Here is a 19,328-nt window from a genome sequence, read left to right on the forward strand (position 1 = left end):
ATACAGAGTCAATCTTTTCCTCGATTCAGGATTTGAACCGGTGACTTGGGACACCATAAAATTATCCCAAGTGACGACTCTGAATTTTTAATAAAATTATCCCGTTTTGATTGTCACTTTAAGTTGGAAAAAACTCACATGTCCTACCTTTTCGGGTGTAGGAAAAAGGAGGTGTGACAGCTCTGGCGGCTCCGCTGGGGACCCAAACCTAGAACTTCGGTTCAGAGTTTAAGAATTCGAGCTTAGAATAGCTGTTATGATTGACTTTATTTATTATCTGATTTTTGTACATGTTTGATCCTAATATGCTAAATGTTGCTTTTACCGTTTTGATATTATCTAAACTGTATATAAACTGCTATGAAACCTCTCTCTTCTCTCTTCTGGGGAGTGCACGCTGGCGTGACTCCTCTTCTATTAGTGTCATATACCAAATTAGAACGAGGTTCGGACAAGTTGCAAAGCCGGATGATCTTTTAGTTACCGGTACGCTGCCCCCCCTCCCGGCTCGAGTTGTCCACTCGTATAAGCCAGGTCTAGAACAATACACCCAGGTTTTAAACCTAGAATAACTCAGCCTCATGCTGGATCCCTAGTAGGAACGCTTGTTTGCATCATGTGCATTTGACTTTGGGGACTCAACATATGGGTTGGGTCCGTCTAAGACAGGTGTACCTAAAAATCAAAAGACCATCTTGATGCATCTTACGTGCTACTTGCGTATCTGTCTGTTTCAGCTTGCATATTGACTAGCTTCTAGAATAGGGAAAGAAAATGAAAAAAAAAGAGAAAACAGAAAATCAAAAAAAAGGAGAAAGAAGAACAAAGAAACAAAAAGTGAGAGGTAGATATTTAGAAAATTCTGAAAATCTGCCAAAATTCTGAAGAAAAAAAAAAGTCATTTCAAAATGAGCCAAAATTTTCAAGTGTCATGTTTTCCTGTTCCGTCAAAACTGGGAAGAACTATGCGGGTCTGATTCTCACCAGATGTGAGATACGTAGGCAAACCTCATCGATTCCGGCCTCCAATTTTCAAAAAATCATAAAAAAATTCTTTTACTTCCTTCTTTAGAAAAGTTTTTCTTTGAGACCCCAATTTTAAAAAAAATACAAAAAAATATTTTCTTTTAGTTGTTTCTCAAAATCAAAAAATATAAAAATATTTTCATTCTTCTTTCGAAAATTGAAAAGAAAATCCAAGATTCAAAAGTACTTCTTTCCTAACTTCAGAATAAAAATCCATAAATGCAAAAATATTTATCTTTCTTTTGTAGATGTTTTTCTATCAAAAATATTTTATTTCTTCTTTAGAAGTTTTTCTTTCAAAATTCCAGGAAAAAAAAATCTTTCTTCTTTAGAAGTTTTTCTTTGCAAAAATGCTGAAGAAAAATCAAAATCCAAAAATATTCTCTTTCTTCTTTATAAGTCTTTCTTTTGAAAAAAAAAGTGAAAAAGAAAAGAAAATTCGAAATCCAGAAAACATAAATTTAGTTTATTTCCTTTATTCCTAATCTTCCCGAACTACGCAAGATCTGATTCATGTTTCCACATGATACGTAGGCAACCCACATCAGGTTCGATCACCATTAAAAAGAAAAAAAAGGAAAAATTAAAAAAATATTGATAATAATAAGGACCGAGTGAGTCCATTCTAACATGTTTTGTTTTGAATTGTGAAGAAAGTTGAGGTGGTCGGCTTGTGGTAAGATGGAAACACAAGATCCAAGGAAGAATGATAACTGACATCAAAGCTGTTACAAGTGCTCAAGAGACTCAGGGTCAGAGATTTCAACAAGAGTCTACTGTGTTTGAGCAAAAATAGAATACTGAAACAGCAAATGACCGAAATGTGTCAAGCATGGGCCAATGGTCAAGGACAACCTCGTCATGAGTCATAATTGCTACCCAGCAAGAGTAGTACCACTCTCCTGAGTACCACTCGTACTCGTTTGATCTTCCTGCAAACATTGAGAAGCCTGCCCGAAAGATGACACATGAAGAAATGACCCAAAGAGTGAAAAGCTTAGAGCAACGGTTGAAAAACATGCAAGGGTTGGCAGGTCAGAAGAGTATTGCCTTCAAAGATCTATGTATGTTCCATGATGTCCAGTTGCCGCCTGGTTTCAAGACTCTCAAATTTGAAAAGTATGATGGACATGGAGACCCCATAGCCCACCTAAAAAAGTATTGCAATCAACTAAGAGGTGCGGGAAGAAATGAAGAATTGTTAATAGCTTATTTTGGGGAAAGCCTTACAGGAGTAGCATCTGAATGGTTTATGGATCAAGACACATCTCGTTGGTATGTCTGGGATGACATGACACAGGCCTTTGTCAAACAGTTCTAATACAACACTGACATTGCCCCAAACCGCAATTCCCTTTCAAACCTGAAGAAGAAACCAACTGAAAGTTTCAGGGAATATGCCATTAAATGGAGAGAACAAGCAGCTAGAGTTAAGCCACCCATGGATGACCACGAGCTAATCACTGTTTTTCTTCAGGCTCAAGAGCCAAATTATTTTCGAAACATGATATCCGCAGTGGGTAAATCCTTCTCGGAAGCAATCAAAATGGGGAAAATGGTTGAGAATGGTCTTAAGACAGACAAAATTATAAGTCAAGCAATTCTCAAAGCCGCAACTCGGGCTGTCCAGATTGAATCTGATAATTTTAGTGACACGAATGAGAAGGACGAAGAAATCATGATGACATCAGAGTCGAGAAGAGGTCCTAGGAGAACGTCTCGAAGGTATGATCAGCCTTGTCTATTTTTCGATAACTCCCATGAGCATTACTATCCCCCTCAGAACCCACAATACTCTGTCACTCCACCTCATTATGTTGTCCAGCCACCAAATCACCCAAGAAGGCGAGCACGAGCATCACAAAATCTCCACCAGCCTCCACAAAATTTTTAGGTGCCCTATAACCCACATTCAAGCCAAGGGTATAATGGGACACAAAGATTGAATGATAATTTTACACTAATAGGAGAGTCCTATGCAAGCTTATTTGAGAAGTTAAAGCATCATGACATGATCGCACCTATTCCTCCAAATCATGTGGACCCACGTGCAAAAAGCTTTGACCCTTCTAAAAGGTGTGAATAACATTCCAATGCCCAGGGGCACAATATTGAAAGATGTCGGTATTTGAAAAGAGAAATAGAAATGATGATCCAGGAAAACTTGATTGTAATCCAAGATAGTGACACCCAGAATATCGCGCAGAATCCTTTACCTGCACATTATGATGCACACTTTGTGGGGATGATGCCTGGTGACATGGAGTATGAGAATTCTCTCGGGAACTTGTTAACTGAAGTTAATGATGTTGAAATTGGAGAAGGCTCTGCTAATTCTGATGAGCAAATTTGTGGCTAAATGTCAAGCCTAGCAATTGAAAAGTCATTCCCTCCTCACTAGGAAGGAATCTTGGTAGTTTGTTTTGATGTTTTTTCTATTATCTGGGTTATTTCAGGGTTGTGACCCAGATTTTATTTGTTTTATTGGGTCAAACCCTTCTATCCCTCCATTTTGTTTGTGTGAGTCTTGTCTGTCTGTTCTATTGCTATTTTCATTATTCGGGTTATTTTAGGGTTGTAACTCGTATTTTGGGTTGCTTGTTTAGTTGTAAAACTCTTTCATCCATTACTCAATAAAATACAGTTTGTCCTTTTGTGTCATTCTGTTCCTAGTTCTTTTGTTGCTAGTTCTAATGACATGACATGCATGCGGAAATTTTGGCCAGATCTTAGGAACCGATTTAATCTGGAATTGGATAACTGAAAAAAGCACTTTTGAGGATGAATAAAGAGTTGAAATACTTTGGAATTAAGGTTGAGTAAAATTCACCTTCAAATCATTGTGAAGATTGGGCTTAAGGATGTTTAATCAATTGAAGTTTGTTGGAAAGTTTGACATTAAGAGACAGAAAGTGTCTTGTGACCACGAAACACCAAGAAAACGGGCATGTTCATCAATGATGTGATCGCGACAGAATACTATAATTGGCGTTCTCGAGGTTGGGAGGCCCTTTTTCTGCTACCCAAAATACTTTATACCCTTTTTCACCGCTTTGAGTCTGTGTTATTTTCTTTGACCACCCTCTTTTGGAAAGTTTAGAGTCAAGATTCAAAAAACAAAAAAAAAAAAGAGGAAAAAGAAAAAGAAAAAAAAAGTCCATGTCCCAAGAGTACAAACTGGGGCAATTCTTAGAAAGTTCAAGTGAAAAAAAATAAAGAAGAAATGAATTATCAAAGGTCCATGCCCTCAAAAAATAGAAGCCGAGACAACTTGTTTTTGAAAACAAAAAGAAAAAAAAAGATAGAAAAAAAGGAAAAAGACAGAGGAAAGAAAGTTGAAAAATAGTTAGGTCAAATGTTTGAACTACGTTAGACCTGATTCCTTTAAAATAAGGATACGTAGGTAGCCTCACGGTTCGGTCCAACCAAATAAGAATTTAGAAGAAAAAGAAAAAAAATAGAAAAAATCCAAAAATCCAAAAATCCCCAGCATCTGAAACTGGGGCAAAGATTTTATTTTATTTTTGAAAGAGTCGATTCCAAGAGTTGTAAGTCTACAACCCCTCATTTTGAGTTTATTTAAGCCTTCATGCCGACCTTTCTTTCCAACCCTATCCAAAACCTTCCAAATAAAGACCTCCCAATATGCCTTCAAGAATGCCAAGAGATGCATGCAATGAGCAACAGTTGTCACACGACGTAGAACATCGTTGAGTTGCTCACAAAAAAGAGGGAAAGAAAAAGAAAAAGAAAAATGAGAGAGTCTTATTAGTGAAAACCATCACGGGCACAGTAAGGGGATGGTAAGTAGAGATGAATAAATGAGAGAGGCTTGTTGGTGAAAATTCATCGGGACACCATTAGTCGAAAGTGATTCGTGAAGCTGATGCAAATGATTGGCACGGATATGTCCGACTTCAAAGATCATAAGAATGGTAAAAGGGAAGATTTGGTCAGTTTGATAGATCGGTTGTTAAGTCCAAAATGCATGTCATGATCATTAAGGCTAGTTATTGAAAAAAAAATTCTTCCTTTTGTCCTTCTGACAGGGGCATTTCTTGTTAATACTTGTTTTTTTGCACCATTGTGTCCTCCACTCTGAGTCAGTCCTTGTCAAAACAAGCAAGAAAAGATTTCAAAACTGCTACCAGCTTTTCAGTTGCACAAAGTGAATTTGGCCAGCACACTTAGTTATTACTGTCAACATGCCTTGAGGATTCATGCAAAGGCTCCCCCTAAAGACTCTTGTCAGCCTACTTGGCGCAAGCAAAGATAAGTGGTGATTCTCTCCGACAGACAAATTGCTCAAAAGTAGGAAGTCATTCAAGATATCGGAAAAAGGTCACCAAAGCAAAGATCTCCAATTGAGATAAGGTTGTTTGAGCTGCAAATACAAATGGTACTGGTGTGAAACAATCAGAGTTGGTGCAGAACAAATATTTTTTGAGACCGACTCAAGCTGATTGAGTAGAAGCCAAGCTGCCCAAGACTCAAGGTCACAAACCGACCACCATTTTCAAACTGACAAATTTTTCTTTGTATGAAACAGGAACAAAGCGGTGCAAGGAAAGTGATTCAAAAAGAAAAAAAATGAAAAAAAAACAACAAAAAAAGAGAATAAAAAGAAAAGACGAGGAGAGCTGACAAAGGGAAGTTTCTCAAATTTTTTCCTTTATTTGTCTTGCTGTTATGCATAAAATCTTGCCATTGATTTTCACATTTTTCCTCCTAGGATAAAAAGTCCTAGTCTGATGGATTTTCCTCCCAAAAATAAAATCTTAGTCTGATGAATTTTTCTCCTAAGATAGGAGAGCTAGTCTGATGAATTTTCTCCTACGATCAAAATCTTAGTCTGATGAATCTTTCTCCTAAGATACCAAAAAGAAGTAAGATAGGAGACCTAGTCTGATGAACTTTCTCCTAGGATCAAAATCTTAGTCTGATGAATCTTTCTCCTAAGATACCAAAAAAAAGAGACCTAGTCTGATGAATTTTCTCTTAGGATCAAAATCTTAGTCTGATGAATCTTTCTCCTAAGATACCAAAAAAGAAGTAGAAAAGAGACCTAGTCTGATGAATTTTCTCCTAGGATCAAAATCTTAGTCTGATGAATCTTTCTCCTAAGATAGAAAACCTAGTCCGATGAATTTTCTCCTAGGATAATAATTTTTTTTTAAAAAAAGGAAGTCTGAATTTGGAAAAGAAAAAGGGAGTCATTTTTTTTAGTTTTCTTAAGATTATCAATGTTTAGTTTTTCTGAAATCAGGGGGGCCCGCCTGGAGAATAGGGTCAGTTTTTACTTTAGTCAAGCTTAGTTTATAGTTTTCCGCAAGCTCAATCACGTTTAGGAGACACACATCCTAGTCGAGTCATTAATTTTATTCTCATCATTGCATCCTTCATCGGCAACGCAGGTGATTTATAGCTTTGTTAACACTCACAAATGTTCCCAATATCAAACTGGGGCAGGAAAATTTCTTTTGTTTTGTCTGTTTTGTTGTAATTAGGCGTCTACCTGGAAAACAAGCGAAGACAACTCAAGTTTCAAGGGAAAGCAGTTTCGAAGGAAGATAACTCAAGTTTCAAGGGAAAGCAGTTTCGAAGGAAGACAACTCAAGTTTCAAGGGAAAGCAATTTCGGAGGCAGACAGTTCAAGTTTCAAAGGAAAATGGTTCAAGGTGCAAGGGAAACAGTGTCAAGTAACAAGAGAAAACGGTTCAATTTCAGCAATCAGGTGTCCACCTGGAAAAAAAAGGGAATTCAATTCAAAATGCAATTCAGGTCAGCAACAAACGAAACTCGCGTCAAGAATGCGAGTCAGCAGTCAAAGATGATCAACAGAAGTTAGTCACAATCCAGAATAAAAAGAAAAAAAAAACAAAAAGAAAGACAAGAAGTGAATCCAAATGTAGAAGTTAATGAAAGATGTGAGCTGCTCAAGACAGGGCTGAGGTCACAAGCTCTGCATGTCCCGTCTTGGTTTGAAAAGCTGAAGAAGATTGAACCAACACCTACGGCTAACAAGCATCAAGATTCATATCAGAGTTCGCATGAAGAACCAACTAAGACTCAAGATCAAGTTTCAGAAGACTCATAGATAGGAATCTTGTAACTCGTAGCTGATAGGCTTAGTTAGTTTTTTCAATTTTGATTTTTGATGTAATAACGGGACCGCAGACCGGAACCTCGACGGCACCTCGCTCGGCTCTCAACCTCGGTACCCCATCACCTCATTCACCTCTGACTACACGTGACCTGATTCCTTTATAGCCAAGGATATGTAGGCAGCTCAGATACCAGGGCTTGGTCACATTCTCGTTTCTTTTGGTCGCCTTAAATAAGGGTCGGGTCAAAAAACTTGTCTAGTCGTTCTTTGTCTGAAGATACTTCGTATTTCCAGTCAAAGAGGGGCAGCTGTAGACATGTGATTTTTGACCCTCCCTAAGATTTTTTATATTTTAGCATGCAAATATTTAATTTAGGCCTAATATAGCTATTTCAACTCATTTTTACTCTTTTACTTTTATTTTATTACAAGACAACGAAAATTACAAAAAATAGGTTTATTAATGTTTTATAGTCATTTTTAACCTTGAAAAAAATATCAAAAAATAGTTTTGTTTTAACGGTCAGTCTTATTTTAATAATTATTTTTACTTAAGTAGGGCTAATTAATATTTTTGATAATATTTTTAGTTAATTAAGCTAATTTTAAGCATAGCTAGTCATAAAGGTCCAAGTTTCTAGCTCATTCCTTAAGCTCAATGCCCAATGCCCATTAAGCTAATCCTAGGGACCCTTCTAGACTCTTATTTGGAATAAAAAAAAAAAAAACTAAGAACCTAAGCGCAATTAGCACAAAAATACACATTTAGACCTAGATCTATATAATAAAGGTAATGGCTAATGCTGAAGGAGACGAAAAGTACACAAAAAGAACGCCTAAAGAGCTAAAGAGAGGACCATCAGCCACAATAACACAGAGAAATTCATCGGCGGGCCTCTTACCATTGCTCCCCGTTTCTCATCTCCTTCTTCCTCGAAAAACCCAAAACCAAATAAAAAACCTAGTAGAAGTTTTCCAAAAAAAAAACGTGAAAAAGGGGCCTTTCATTCATTGTCCAATTATTTCGATTTAGCTCCTTTAGACATGAATTCCATGTGGATTCTGAGATCTTGTAGCCTGATTCGGCTGGCATTTTAATTTTCCGGTGAGGTTTTCCATCGAGGTCGTCGTATGTGGTCCGCGAGATCCAAACAATTTGTTGCTGGTTCAAAGCTGTTGAGCTCCGTTTTCAAGTCTTTTGAAGCTCTATTTGGACGAATTCTTGTTGGTTTCTCCACTGTCCAGCTTCTTCGGCTAATTTTGAGTTGTGTTTTGTTGCTAGGTATGCCTCGCTCATTTGTTATTAGTTGTTGGACTTATAAATGGCAATGTTGAATTGTTCATGTTATGGCCATCTTTAATCTCATGAGTTTAATTATGTTCAATCAGCAAAAATTGGCTTTTGTTTTTCTGTTTGCCTATAATTGATCTTGCTGATAACTGTTATGTTTGAGCTAAAATTTAGGTTGAAACTGTTTGTTCATTTGAAGATTTCATATGCTGGTCTACGACTTAATTAGCTACTAATTCGCCGTGTTAATTGACGTATTAAATTGAAGTGTTGCCATCTGATATGGATTCCTGTTAAATGATATACTAATTCTAAATTGAACTTACGGTTTAAACTTCCTATGTGTTGAGATAATCAATTTTCATGTTATATGCTGTATAAGTTTACTTGCATATTCCAAGTCTTACCTAGTGTGGGCCGTTAGATGAATCTTCTGCTTTTGGGCCTAGTATATGGGTTTTGAAGAATTGAATAAAGTTGGCTCATTTTCTTATATTCGAATCCTTCTAGCTTAATTTTACACTCTATCCACAATAAATTTCCATAATTCCCATGCCATTGCATCAATTTCAAACTTAGGAATTGAACAAATGAAAACTAACGAGTTTCGTAGTTTGTTTCAGGCGCGTTGATTATATAATTATCACGGTTATTACTAAAATCCGGGGTACATTTCATATGGTCCGATTTTAATTTTCTAACAAGGTTAAATAGAACGTATCGTGAATCACGGGTACATTTCATGTAGCATGACTTGCGATGTGTTTTAAATAACCTTGAAATAATTCCTTAAATAAATGAAAGCGGTTTTAAAGTTAAAAATGCACATAGGTTTAAAAGTGTTTTAAAATCAGATAATAGGCCAAATATAACAGTTGAGCGACCGTGCTAGAACCATGGAACTCAAAAATGCCTAACACCTTCTCCCGAGTTAACAGAATTCCTTACCTGGATTTCTGTGTTCGCAGACTGTAATACAGAGTCAATCTTTTCCTCGATTCGGGATTTGAACCGGTGACTTGGGACTCCATAAAATTATCCCAAGTGGCAACTCTGAATTTTTAATAAAATGATCCCGTTTCGATTGTCACTTTAAGTTGGAAAAAACTCTCTTGTCCTACCCTTCCGGGTGTAGGAAAAAGGAGGTGTGACACTCACCAGAGCATCAAGGCTTCTCCTCCGCACGTGCCTAAACTATCTAAGCACGCTTCCCGCATCTTGTCATCCACAGGGGCCACGCCTATCTTCTCCCAAATATCTTCATTCTTAATCTTATCAATCCTAGTGTGCCCGCACATCCACCTCAACATCATCTTCTCTGCTACCTTGATCTTCTGGATATGAGTGTTCTTAACCGGTCAATTCTCTTCCCCATACAACATGGCCGGTCTAACCATCGCTCTATAAAACTTACCTTTGAGTATCAGTGACACTTTCTTGTCACACAAGACTCCAGATGCTAGCCTCCATTTCATCCACCCCACCCCTATACGGTGAGTGATGTCCTCACCAATCTCTCCGCCCCCTTGTATAACTGACCCAAGGTACTAGAAACTACCTCTCTTGAGGATGACCTTTGATCCAAGCCTCACGACCATGCCTATTTCCCTCGACTCGATGCTGAACTTGCACTCTAGGTACTTTGTCTTAGTCCAGTTCAGCTTGAAACCCTTAGACTCGAGAGCTCATCTCCAAACCCCCAACCTCTCGTTAACACCGACCCTCGTCTCATCAATTAGAACTATGTCATCAGCAAATAACATACATCATGGCACTTCCCCTTGAATATGGTGTGTCAGTGCATCCATCACCAAGGCAAATAAGAATGGGCTAAGTGCAGATCCTTGGTGTAACCCCATAATTACCGGGAAATGCTCTGAGTCGCCTCCCACAGTCCTAACCCTAGTCTTAGCTCTATCATACATGTCCTTGATCGCTCTAACGTAAGCTATCGACACACCCTTTGCCTCCAGACATCTCCATAGCACCTCACTAGTGACATTGTCATATGTTTTCTCCAAGTCAATAAACACTATGTGCAAATCCTTCTTCCGATCCCTGTACCATTCCACCAACCTCCTAATAAGGTGGATAGCTTCCGTAGTAGAGCGACCCGGCATGAACCAAAACTGGTTGTCGGATATAGACACTGTCTTCCTCACCCTCACTACCCTCTCCTAAACTTTCATGGTATGACTTAGTAACTTGATACTCCTATAGTTGTTACAATACTGAATATCACCTTTGTTCTTGTACAACGGTACCACTGTACTCCACCTCCACTCATCCGGCATCCTCTTCGTCTTGAAAATAATATTAAATAGCCCAGTCAGCCACTCCAAGCCTGCTCTACCCACCTTTCAAAACTCAACCGGAATTTTGTTTGGCCTGATCGCTCTGCCCCTACTCATCTAACACAAAGCCCCCACAACCTTCTCTACCTTAATGCGCCTACAATACCTAAAGTCTTGGAGACTCTCTGAATGCCCCTGATCCCCTAGCACTATATCTCGGTCCCCATCTTCACTCAGAAGACCATGAAAGTACGTATGTCATCTCTGCTTAATTTGGGACTCCCCCATCAATACTCTATCGTCCTCGTCTTTGATGCACCTCACTTGGTCCAAATCCCTCGCCTTCCTCTCCCTCGCCTTAGCCAGCCGAAACAACCTCTTATCCCCACCCTTTTCCTCCAATTCCCCGTACAGACGGTCAAACGCTGCATTCTTAGCCTCTCTGAACACCAGCTTTGCCTCCTTCATCGCTACCTTGTACCTCTCTCTATTCGCTCTCCTCTCTTCCTCGCTTGTGCTCCCTGCCAACTTCATATATGCTACCTTCTCCATCTCCACTTCGCCTTGGACTACGTTATTCCACCACCAGTCTCCTTGGTGCCTGCTAGAGTAACCCTTCAATATCCCTAACACCTCTCTCGCTGCCTCCCTAAAATAGTTCGCCACCGTTAGCCACATAACACTCGCGTCCCCACTACACCTCCAGGCTCCCATAGCCGATAACCTTCCTTCCAACTCCAGGGCTTTATCCTTAGTTAAGGCTACCCACCTAATCCTCAGTTGACCATGAGCATACCTCTTCTTCCTCCTTATCATAATACCGACGTCCATTACTAAGAGCCTATGCTGAGTCGTGAGGGTATCACCCGGGATAACCTTGCAATCCTTGCACAACCCTCTGACACACCTTCTGAGGAGGAGGTAATCAAGTTGAGTCTTCACCATCGAACTTTGGAAAGTTACCAGATGCTCCTCCCTCTTCGAAAAACTCGAGTTCGCAATCACCAACTCGAAAGCCTTAGCGAAATCTAACAGCAAAGAACCTCCTCCATTCATATCCCCCAAAGCCGAAGCCACCATGCACATCGCCATAGCCACCAGCAGCTAACCCAATATGGCCATTGAAATTCCCTCCTATAAATAACCTCTCAGTAGGTGGAATACTACGCACAATCTCGTCCAAACCCTCCTAGAAGCGCATTTTAACCTCCTCATCCAAGCCTGCTTACAGCGCGTAAGCGCTAACGACATTGAGGGTGCACTCACCAATCACCAACTTAATAAACATTAGTCTATCATTCACCCGCTTGCCTAACCTCAACCATAGACTCTCTAAGATTCCTATTCACCAAGATACCCACTCTATTCTTACCCTTCACGACTCTAGACTACCTCGACTTATACCTGTCCGCATTCCTCGCTTTGAACCCTACCCACCTAAAGCCCGTATGGATGGGCTTATATTAAGTGATTTTTAAGCCATACGTTAAGAATTCTAGCTTTTGGCTTGTTTTTGCCATTTTAGCTTAAAAACAAGTGCTTAAAAACACTTTTTTAATCTATCCAAACACTACAAAATAGCTTAAAAGTTATTTTAGCTTAAAAGCACTTAAAATAAGTCAATCCAAACGCGCTCCTAGTCTCTTGGACACAAGCTATATTGACCTTCCTCTTCTGGAGAATCTTCACCAACTCAATAGACTTACCCATCAGCGTGCCTATGTTACACGACCCAATCCTCAACCTACAAGCTCCATTTTCCCCTACCCTCATTGTCTCCCGTCCCACCCTCTGACCCCTTCCCCACCCCTACACATCTGAGGACATGACCTTACTCTACCACCCCAGACCACAGTCACTATCCCATGACAGACTACAGAAAATCACTAACATAGAATAAGACCCAACTAGAAGATAACAAGTAGCAACTACAAGGTTGCTGATATAATCTGGTTTAACAGCTTCGTGGATGTTTACCCTTAAAATTGGATAACAATTAAACTTATAAGTGGTTTTAAGGATATATGATTTCACTTGGCACAAACTGATAAATATGAAAATTAATGCTAGAAATTGACAGTAATAACGCAAACCAATGTGATGAACAACTATGGCCCTCAAGCTAGATCGCCCTCGAACAACATAATATGCTAAAAAGGAATGAACTGAACAGTAGAGCTTTAAGAGAGCTTAAGAGAAAAAATGTAGTGTATTTCTTAATTATGCGTGAGTATGGTCATTATAAAATGATTAGGACCCCCTTTATATAGTAGAGGAATCCTATTTATGGAATTACAAGAAATAAATTGAGTCTTCAATATTTCCCTCGGTTTATCATGATATAAGCATCGTGACGTAAGTGACAAATAGGTACTGAAATGTCCCGTTGGTTCAAATGCCGAGGCATTAAATGCCAGTCAGTTGTTCGGCCATTATCAGTTCTAAACCGTCGTCTTCAATATACAAATATATCTTCCTCCTTTTGCCTAAACTTTTACTTTCAATCTCTTTCATTCTAATCTTCATAGTTCCTTACATTCTTCAGATCTTTGAATTTTTTTGCTTGTTCCTTCCAAAACACAGAAAGTTTCGATCTCTATTCTTGTTCGCTTATAATGGCCAAAACATCTAAAACCATTCTACGAAAGGAGACTGCTGCATCGTCACGGTCGGCCGGCGAGGAACCGGCGGCGTAGCCATGCCCTGAAGAGTTTTTTTTGGGAGGGTGTGTTCTCGACTCTGATTTTAAGGTTGAAAAGACCTCCTCGGTACCGGGACGATGCGAGCCAGTATCAAGATATATATGCTCGATCATCGAAAAACTTCTTTCCTAAGTTAAAAAAGATTGCAACTGGGTAACAAACACGTGGTGGTGCCTACTCCAGAAGATGCAATCACCACTCATGTAGAATGGTTCTTAAGTGTTTACACTTACCTTTTCATGTTGGGTCCCCTAGATCCGATCATCATAGACTTCTGTAAGAAGTACGGGGTGACCCTTGGTCAGATTCATCCCTCCTTTTGGAGGATAGTGATATTACTTCGTTTCTTCTCAAGCAAAGTCGATGGGCTTCCCTTCACCCTCGACCACCTCATACGCCTATGTAGCCCCTGAATCTATCAAGAGGGACTAATAAAGCTTCAACGTCGAGCCACCCAGGCACCTTTTTCGAGCATAGATAAGGACAAAGATCGGGGTTGGATGGGCTAATTCGTTCAAGTAAAGACCTCGGACTTGATCCCGGCTGAAAGCATGCTATTTTCTGAGAAATGGAATATGAAACATAAGTATGATCCGCTCCTAATTCCTGTTTATGGTTTCTATTCTTATAAACTTCCCCATCGGTGTTTTGCTGGATGCAGCTGTTTCTTGGATGCCGGGTGGGGTTCCCCAACTCGAGGATTGGGTCAGGAGCCTGATATTGTAATCGACCCATGCTGAACGTGCATGGCATGATTTGGCAAAGGGTCGATGGAAGGATAGTACCCATGGTAAGTTTTTCTTCCTGACTTAGTGATTTGACCACTATTAGAGCATTTTTCCAAACTTATTTATTTCTCTTCCTTTGTAGGTCTTGGGAACGAGGTGATGATGAGGCCTCCGTCCGGTGATGAAGAAATTCCTCCCCTATCATCTGCTTCGAAGCTGGTTAGGGAGAAGAAGAGGAAAAGGACCTTGACTTCTGTGAACTCTGAGGGACAGAAGCCCAAAAAGAAAACAACCCGAAAACCCAAGGGAGGCGTCATCATAAGGGACTCAATCCATCGACTATTGAAGGAGCCCGAAGAGGACGGAGAAGAATAGAATGAAGATGATTTCGGGCCGGTGTCCTATGCTCGAGCTAGCACAGAGGTTCGAAGAACCTTGGAACCGATGGGAGTCGATATTGCTCCGCCTAGGCTTAATGAGGTCGAGGAGGAGACTTGGGCCCAAGTCCCCGAGCCAAGAGGGAATGAAGATGTTTTACATCGGGGCAAAGAGATCGTTGAAGAGGCGGTGGAGATTGGTGCAGAAATTGGGCTTGAGGCTCTGCAAGACGGAGGCAGTGCCTCAAAGGACCCACTTGGGGAAATAGATATCGGGGGTTCCCCCTCATTTTCTCCAATTTATGATTCGATGATACGTGACGCTCAGGATGTGGAGGCTTGTCACGAGGAAGGAGCCCACGTGGAGGAAGATTTTTCTGTGGCTATTTTGCTGAGGTAGAAGATGTCACCGGTCTGGGTGACTTGGATGTTCCAAAGAAGAGCTCGGGCGAGGCGTCCTCGAGTCTTAGACTGACCAATCAGTTTTCGGACCCTAGTGCCGACCCTGGGCCCAAACGGTCGATCGTTATCTCGGCCCCAGAGGATACTAAGGTCCTTTCTTCCCTAGTAGGGGTGGCTAGCTACCTCCGATGTTTGGTGACCGAAGAGGATCAGGCCGAGATGAATGCAGTGGAAATACCCTACCTGTTTAATGAAGCCTAACAGGCTCTAAACCGGGTAATCCCATATTCCAATGTTAATTTCTTGATTCAATACTTCTCCAATCTTACACATCTTCTCTTTTGTGTTTGTAGGCTTCGGTGTTACATCATGAGGCCTTCCTCCGATCCCGAGGGGAGAAAATTTTGTACAAGGTCTAAATCTGGGGCCTCACCGAGAAGGACACCTTCAAACTTCTTTGTGAGCAAAAAGAGAAAGAAGTTCAAGACCTTCGAGCTGAGTTGGAAATGGCTCAAAAGAACACACCGACCTAACCGAGCAGGTAAAAAGAATATTTGAAGTTCATGTTGGTGGAACGGGAATGGTGACTGATAATCCAAATCCGCATGTTCAACAAAAACTTGATGTGATTATCCAGCTCCATGAAGAAATAGGTGAAATAAAAGCAGAGGCCGAAAGGATGGAAAAAGAGCACGTCTGGCCTCAGAGAAGGAGACTGTCCGGGCTCAGCTGGCCTCGGCGGAAGTCCAACTCCGAAGTGTGAAAGAGAAGAGCTTGGCGCAAGCCAAGAAAATCCAGGAGCTCCGGTCCGAGTTGGGTTCAGCAGGTTCTGTTCAGGTGAAACTGGTCATTGAGCTTGAAGAGGCCAAATCAGAGGCCAAGAAAACCAAAGCAGATGTTGTTGCTGTGGTGGTTATCTATATGTTATTTTGAAGTAAAAGGCAATATCTGAAGGTGAACATCCATTAGCGACTATTGAAAAGTTAGAACTAATATTAAAAAAAGAGATCTACTTACTGACTTTGATAATTTTGGTTGAGTTGATAGGATTTTTGCATTATAACCGAAAATTTTACTAATTAATTTCATTAAGGACAAATAAGAAAGTTTACTTTGTTGGATTAGTTACCTCATATAGCAAAGGTTGATATCTTATTTATTTTAGATAAATATCCTTTTAAAAATTATATTCCATAGCTACCTTTTGATTTTTTATAGCCAAATATATATTTATGATTACCTCCTAACTTTAAGCCATAAAATAAGCTTTGTATTATTTTTCTCTCTCATATCCCCTCAAATTTCTCCTAACCCTACCCCATATCTATTCTCCCTCTCTCTCTCTCTACTTCCCATGTCTTCTCCTCCGCCTGACCTTTCTACTGTGAAATAATATTTTGTCAGCTTTCTGCAATTTTATTCGGCTCGCCTGCATTTTTGGCTTGATTATATTCTCTGTCTCCAGTTTAATATTGCCCGTTACAACTTTAGGTTAAGATATTTGGCAAAAGGAGAATCTATTGATTTGCAGAATGTTAAGATTGTCATCTCTTTAACATACTTGAAGGATCATTTAGAATGTTGCTTTGACAAGCATTTCAAACTTTCAGAATTTCTGTTAAAGAATGCAAAGGTTTTGGAGAAGTCTCCGTTATTTCGCCGGTAATTACATGCTAATCGTCAGCAACTGGAGGCAAAGGTGACGGCAAGCGAGGACTGGATACTGATGCTTCTTCAACGAGACGATATTAGGGTTGTTCTTGAACAAAGACGACGTTGGGGGCAGAGCAACTTGAATTTTTTGTTAATATATTTCAATGTATTTCAATATATCTCGTTGTATTTCATTGTATTCACTTTCTTTTTTTTTCATTGTATTTTAATGTATCTTGCTGTATTTTATGTATTTCATTGTATTCACTGTTTTTTTCATTGTATTTCAATGTATCCCGATGTATTCTATATATTTTATTGTATTCACTGTCTCGCTATATGCCATGAATGTATTCATAAATATTTTTTTAATTAATATAATTTATGTATTCAGATGTATTATATAATTTCTCTGAAGATTGTTATGTTTTTGGGGTATTTTTCGGTTGAGAATCTTTTTTATAACTGAAAATACAAATTTTGTGTGTTATAATTGAGTTTGTTGAGTTATATTAGGAGTCTATTATGTTAATTGATTCACTTTCCGTTTTAAAAACAGTGTAATCTCCTATTTCATGCCGTGCATACAGTCGAATATAGCTGAATGCAATAATCTGTCCAGCTGTAATCCCATGTTTTACTCCATGAATTTAGCTGGACTTCCCTGATTCACGCCTATTTTTGCTATTGTATTCATGAATACAATAGCTTAAATACATAAAATACATCTTATAACCACACAAAAGGTATCTATAATCCGTAATATAGCAAATGATATCTATAGATGGCTAATTACTACTAAAGGATAGTGCTTTATGAAAATTTCTCTACTTTGTCCGATGTTCTAGGAATTATGTGTGATTTCAAATAAGGAAGGAAATATAACTAAAATTTAGTTGACTTCAAAGTCTTAAATAATAAAATATTAAAAGTTCCTACATACTTCAAATAAGGAAAGAAAATTTAAGTTGATTTGAGTTATTTGATTTACGTGCAAATAACTTTAAATATTAATCTTTCAGATAAAAGTATATATAATTATTAAATAAATGTTAAAAAAACGCAGAAATTTCTCAAATCTCTTAAAATTACCCATAATTTCTTGTCTGTATTGCATTACCCATAACTTAAAATTATCATATTCTTGTCTGTTGCCTCCATTATAGTACATTATAAATAAAAAAAAATTATTTTTCTTCTAGTAATTTTTTTAATTACTTTTATTCTTTTATACTATTGTTCATATTAGTGTTTAAATTTATCATATTTTTTATAGTACCTATATTCTTATCTTTATAAATTAAGATAGAGGCGTTGTTTTTATCTGTCAATTTAATTATTTTTAAAATTTTATTAATTAAGATAGGGCAGACAAAATCTTTACAAAAATATTCACCGTCTTATCATTCAGATTAAAAAAATTAAATTTATATTAAGTATTAGTATTAATATTATCCTAAATTACCAAGTGGTTTTATAGTAGTTTGTCACTTGTCTTAACCACAATGCAAATTTTATTCGTTATTATTTAAAATACTTTCTTTTCTCAAAAATCAAATAAGTCTTATTTTAATATATATATTATCTTTTTCTTTTAATTTTTTTAATTCTATTTATCATATTAATGTTTAAATTTATCGTATTTTTTATAATACCTATATTTTTATCTTTATAATTAATTAAGATAGAGGCGTTATTTTTATCTTTCAATACAATTTTTTTTGAATCTTATTAATTAAGATACGACAGACAATATCTTTACAAAAATATTCACTTTCTTTTCATTCAGGTTCGTAAAAATATATTTTAATTTAATTAAGTATTAGTATTAATATTATCCTAAATTGTCAAGTGGCTTTATAATAATTTGTCACTTGGCTTAATCACAATTAAAATTTTATTATTCATATATATATATATATATATATATATATATATATATATATATATATATATATATATATATATATATATATATATATATATATATATATATACACACATTCCCTTGGAAGTTAACAATATTGCAAAAATTCAATGTCAAATTAGGAAAAAGCACGTAGGCTTCAAAAAAAATTCTTTTAATGTTACCTTTCAAATATATAGTTCTTGTAAATAACCCTTTTAAATGCCTAAAATTTAAGTGGCAAAGTAGTTTTAAATAGGATTTACAATATCCCATAACTTTAGGCATTTATTAGTCCAATTAAAAATAAAGATTTTCCAAATCTTCGAATCTGATACAAAATTAATACATTATATTTTCTTCTTATCCTTTTAACTTTATCCTAAGTTTTTCCTAAATTCTTATTTATTTTGTGTTACTTTGCTATGTGTCTTATTTTTTAAGACGCCACTTTATTTTATATTTTAAATCACTCCAAAGTATAAATAGTCATATGTTATTTCCATTTACGTCTTTTTATATTTTTTATTTTGTTTCTATTATAGCTTTTTAATTAATTTTTCACCTCCATATTTCTAGTTAATATATAAGAAAATCTATGAGTGGATCAATATATAGATATAAAATATAAATATAGATGTAGATACTAATATACATATAAATATAAATATAGATATATAGATTAGATTTGTCTAAGATCTATTTAGATTATGTATAAGATTAATTCAACTACTTTCATTAATTATGTCTCCATTTATAATTTTTAATTATTAATGTTGTCTTTAAATTGCCAAGTGGCTTCTTTTTAGCTTGCCATTTGGCTTAACCACAATGTATATTACC

At 37.5% G+C, this 19,328-nt stretch overlaps 1 long non-coding RNA gene across 1 annotated transcript; it reads left to right on the forward strand.

Moving 5' to 3' along the window:
• The first annotated feature begins 1,349 nt into the window (after positions 1-1,349).
• On the forward strand, positions 1,350-16,919 carry LOC107773684 (uncharacterized). The gene is made up of 5 exons (XR_001645350.2): positions 1,350-8,414; positions 14,081-14,209; positions 14,290-15,202; positions 15,280-15,880; positions 16,537-16,919. It is a non-coding gene; the product is annotated as an uncharacterized LOC107773684 (long non-coding RNA).
• The last annotated feature ends 2,409 nt before the right edge of the window (positions 16,920-19,328 follow it).

Source organism: Nicotiana tabacum, chromosome 6, assembly GCF_000715075.1.
Source record: "Nicotiana tabacum cultivar K326 chromosome 6, ASM71507v2, whole genome shotgun sequence".
In the NCBI taxonomy this organism is placed as follows: domain Eukaryota; kingdom Viridiplantae; phylum Streptophyta; class Magnoliopsida; order Solanales; family Solanaceae; genus Nicotiana; species Nicotiana tabacum.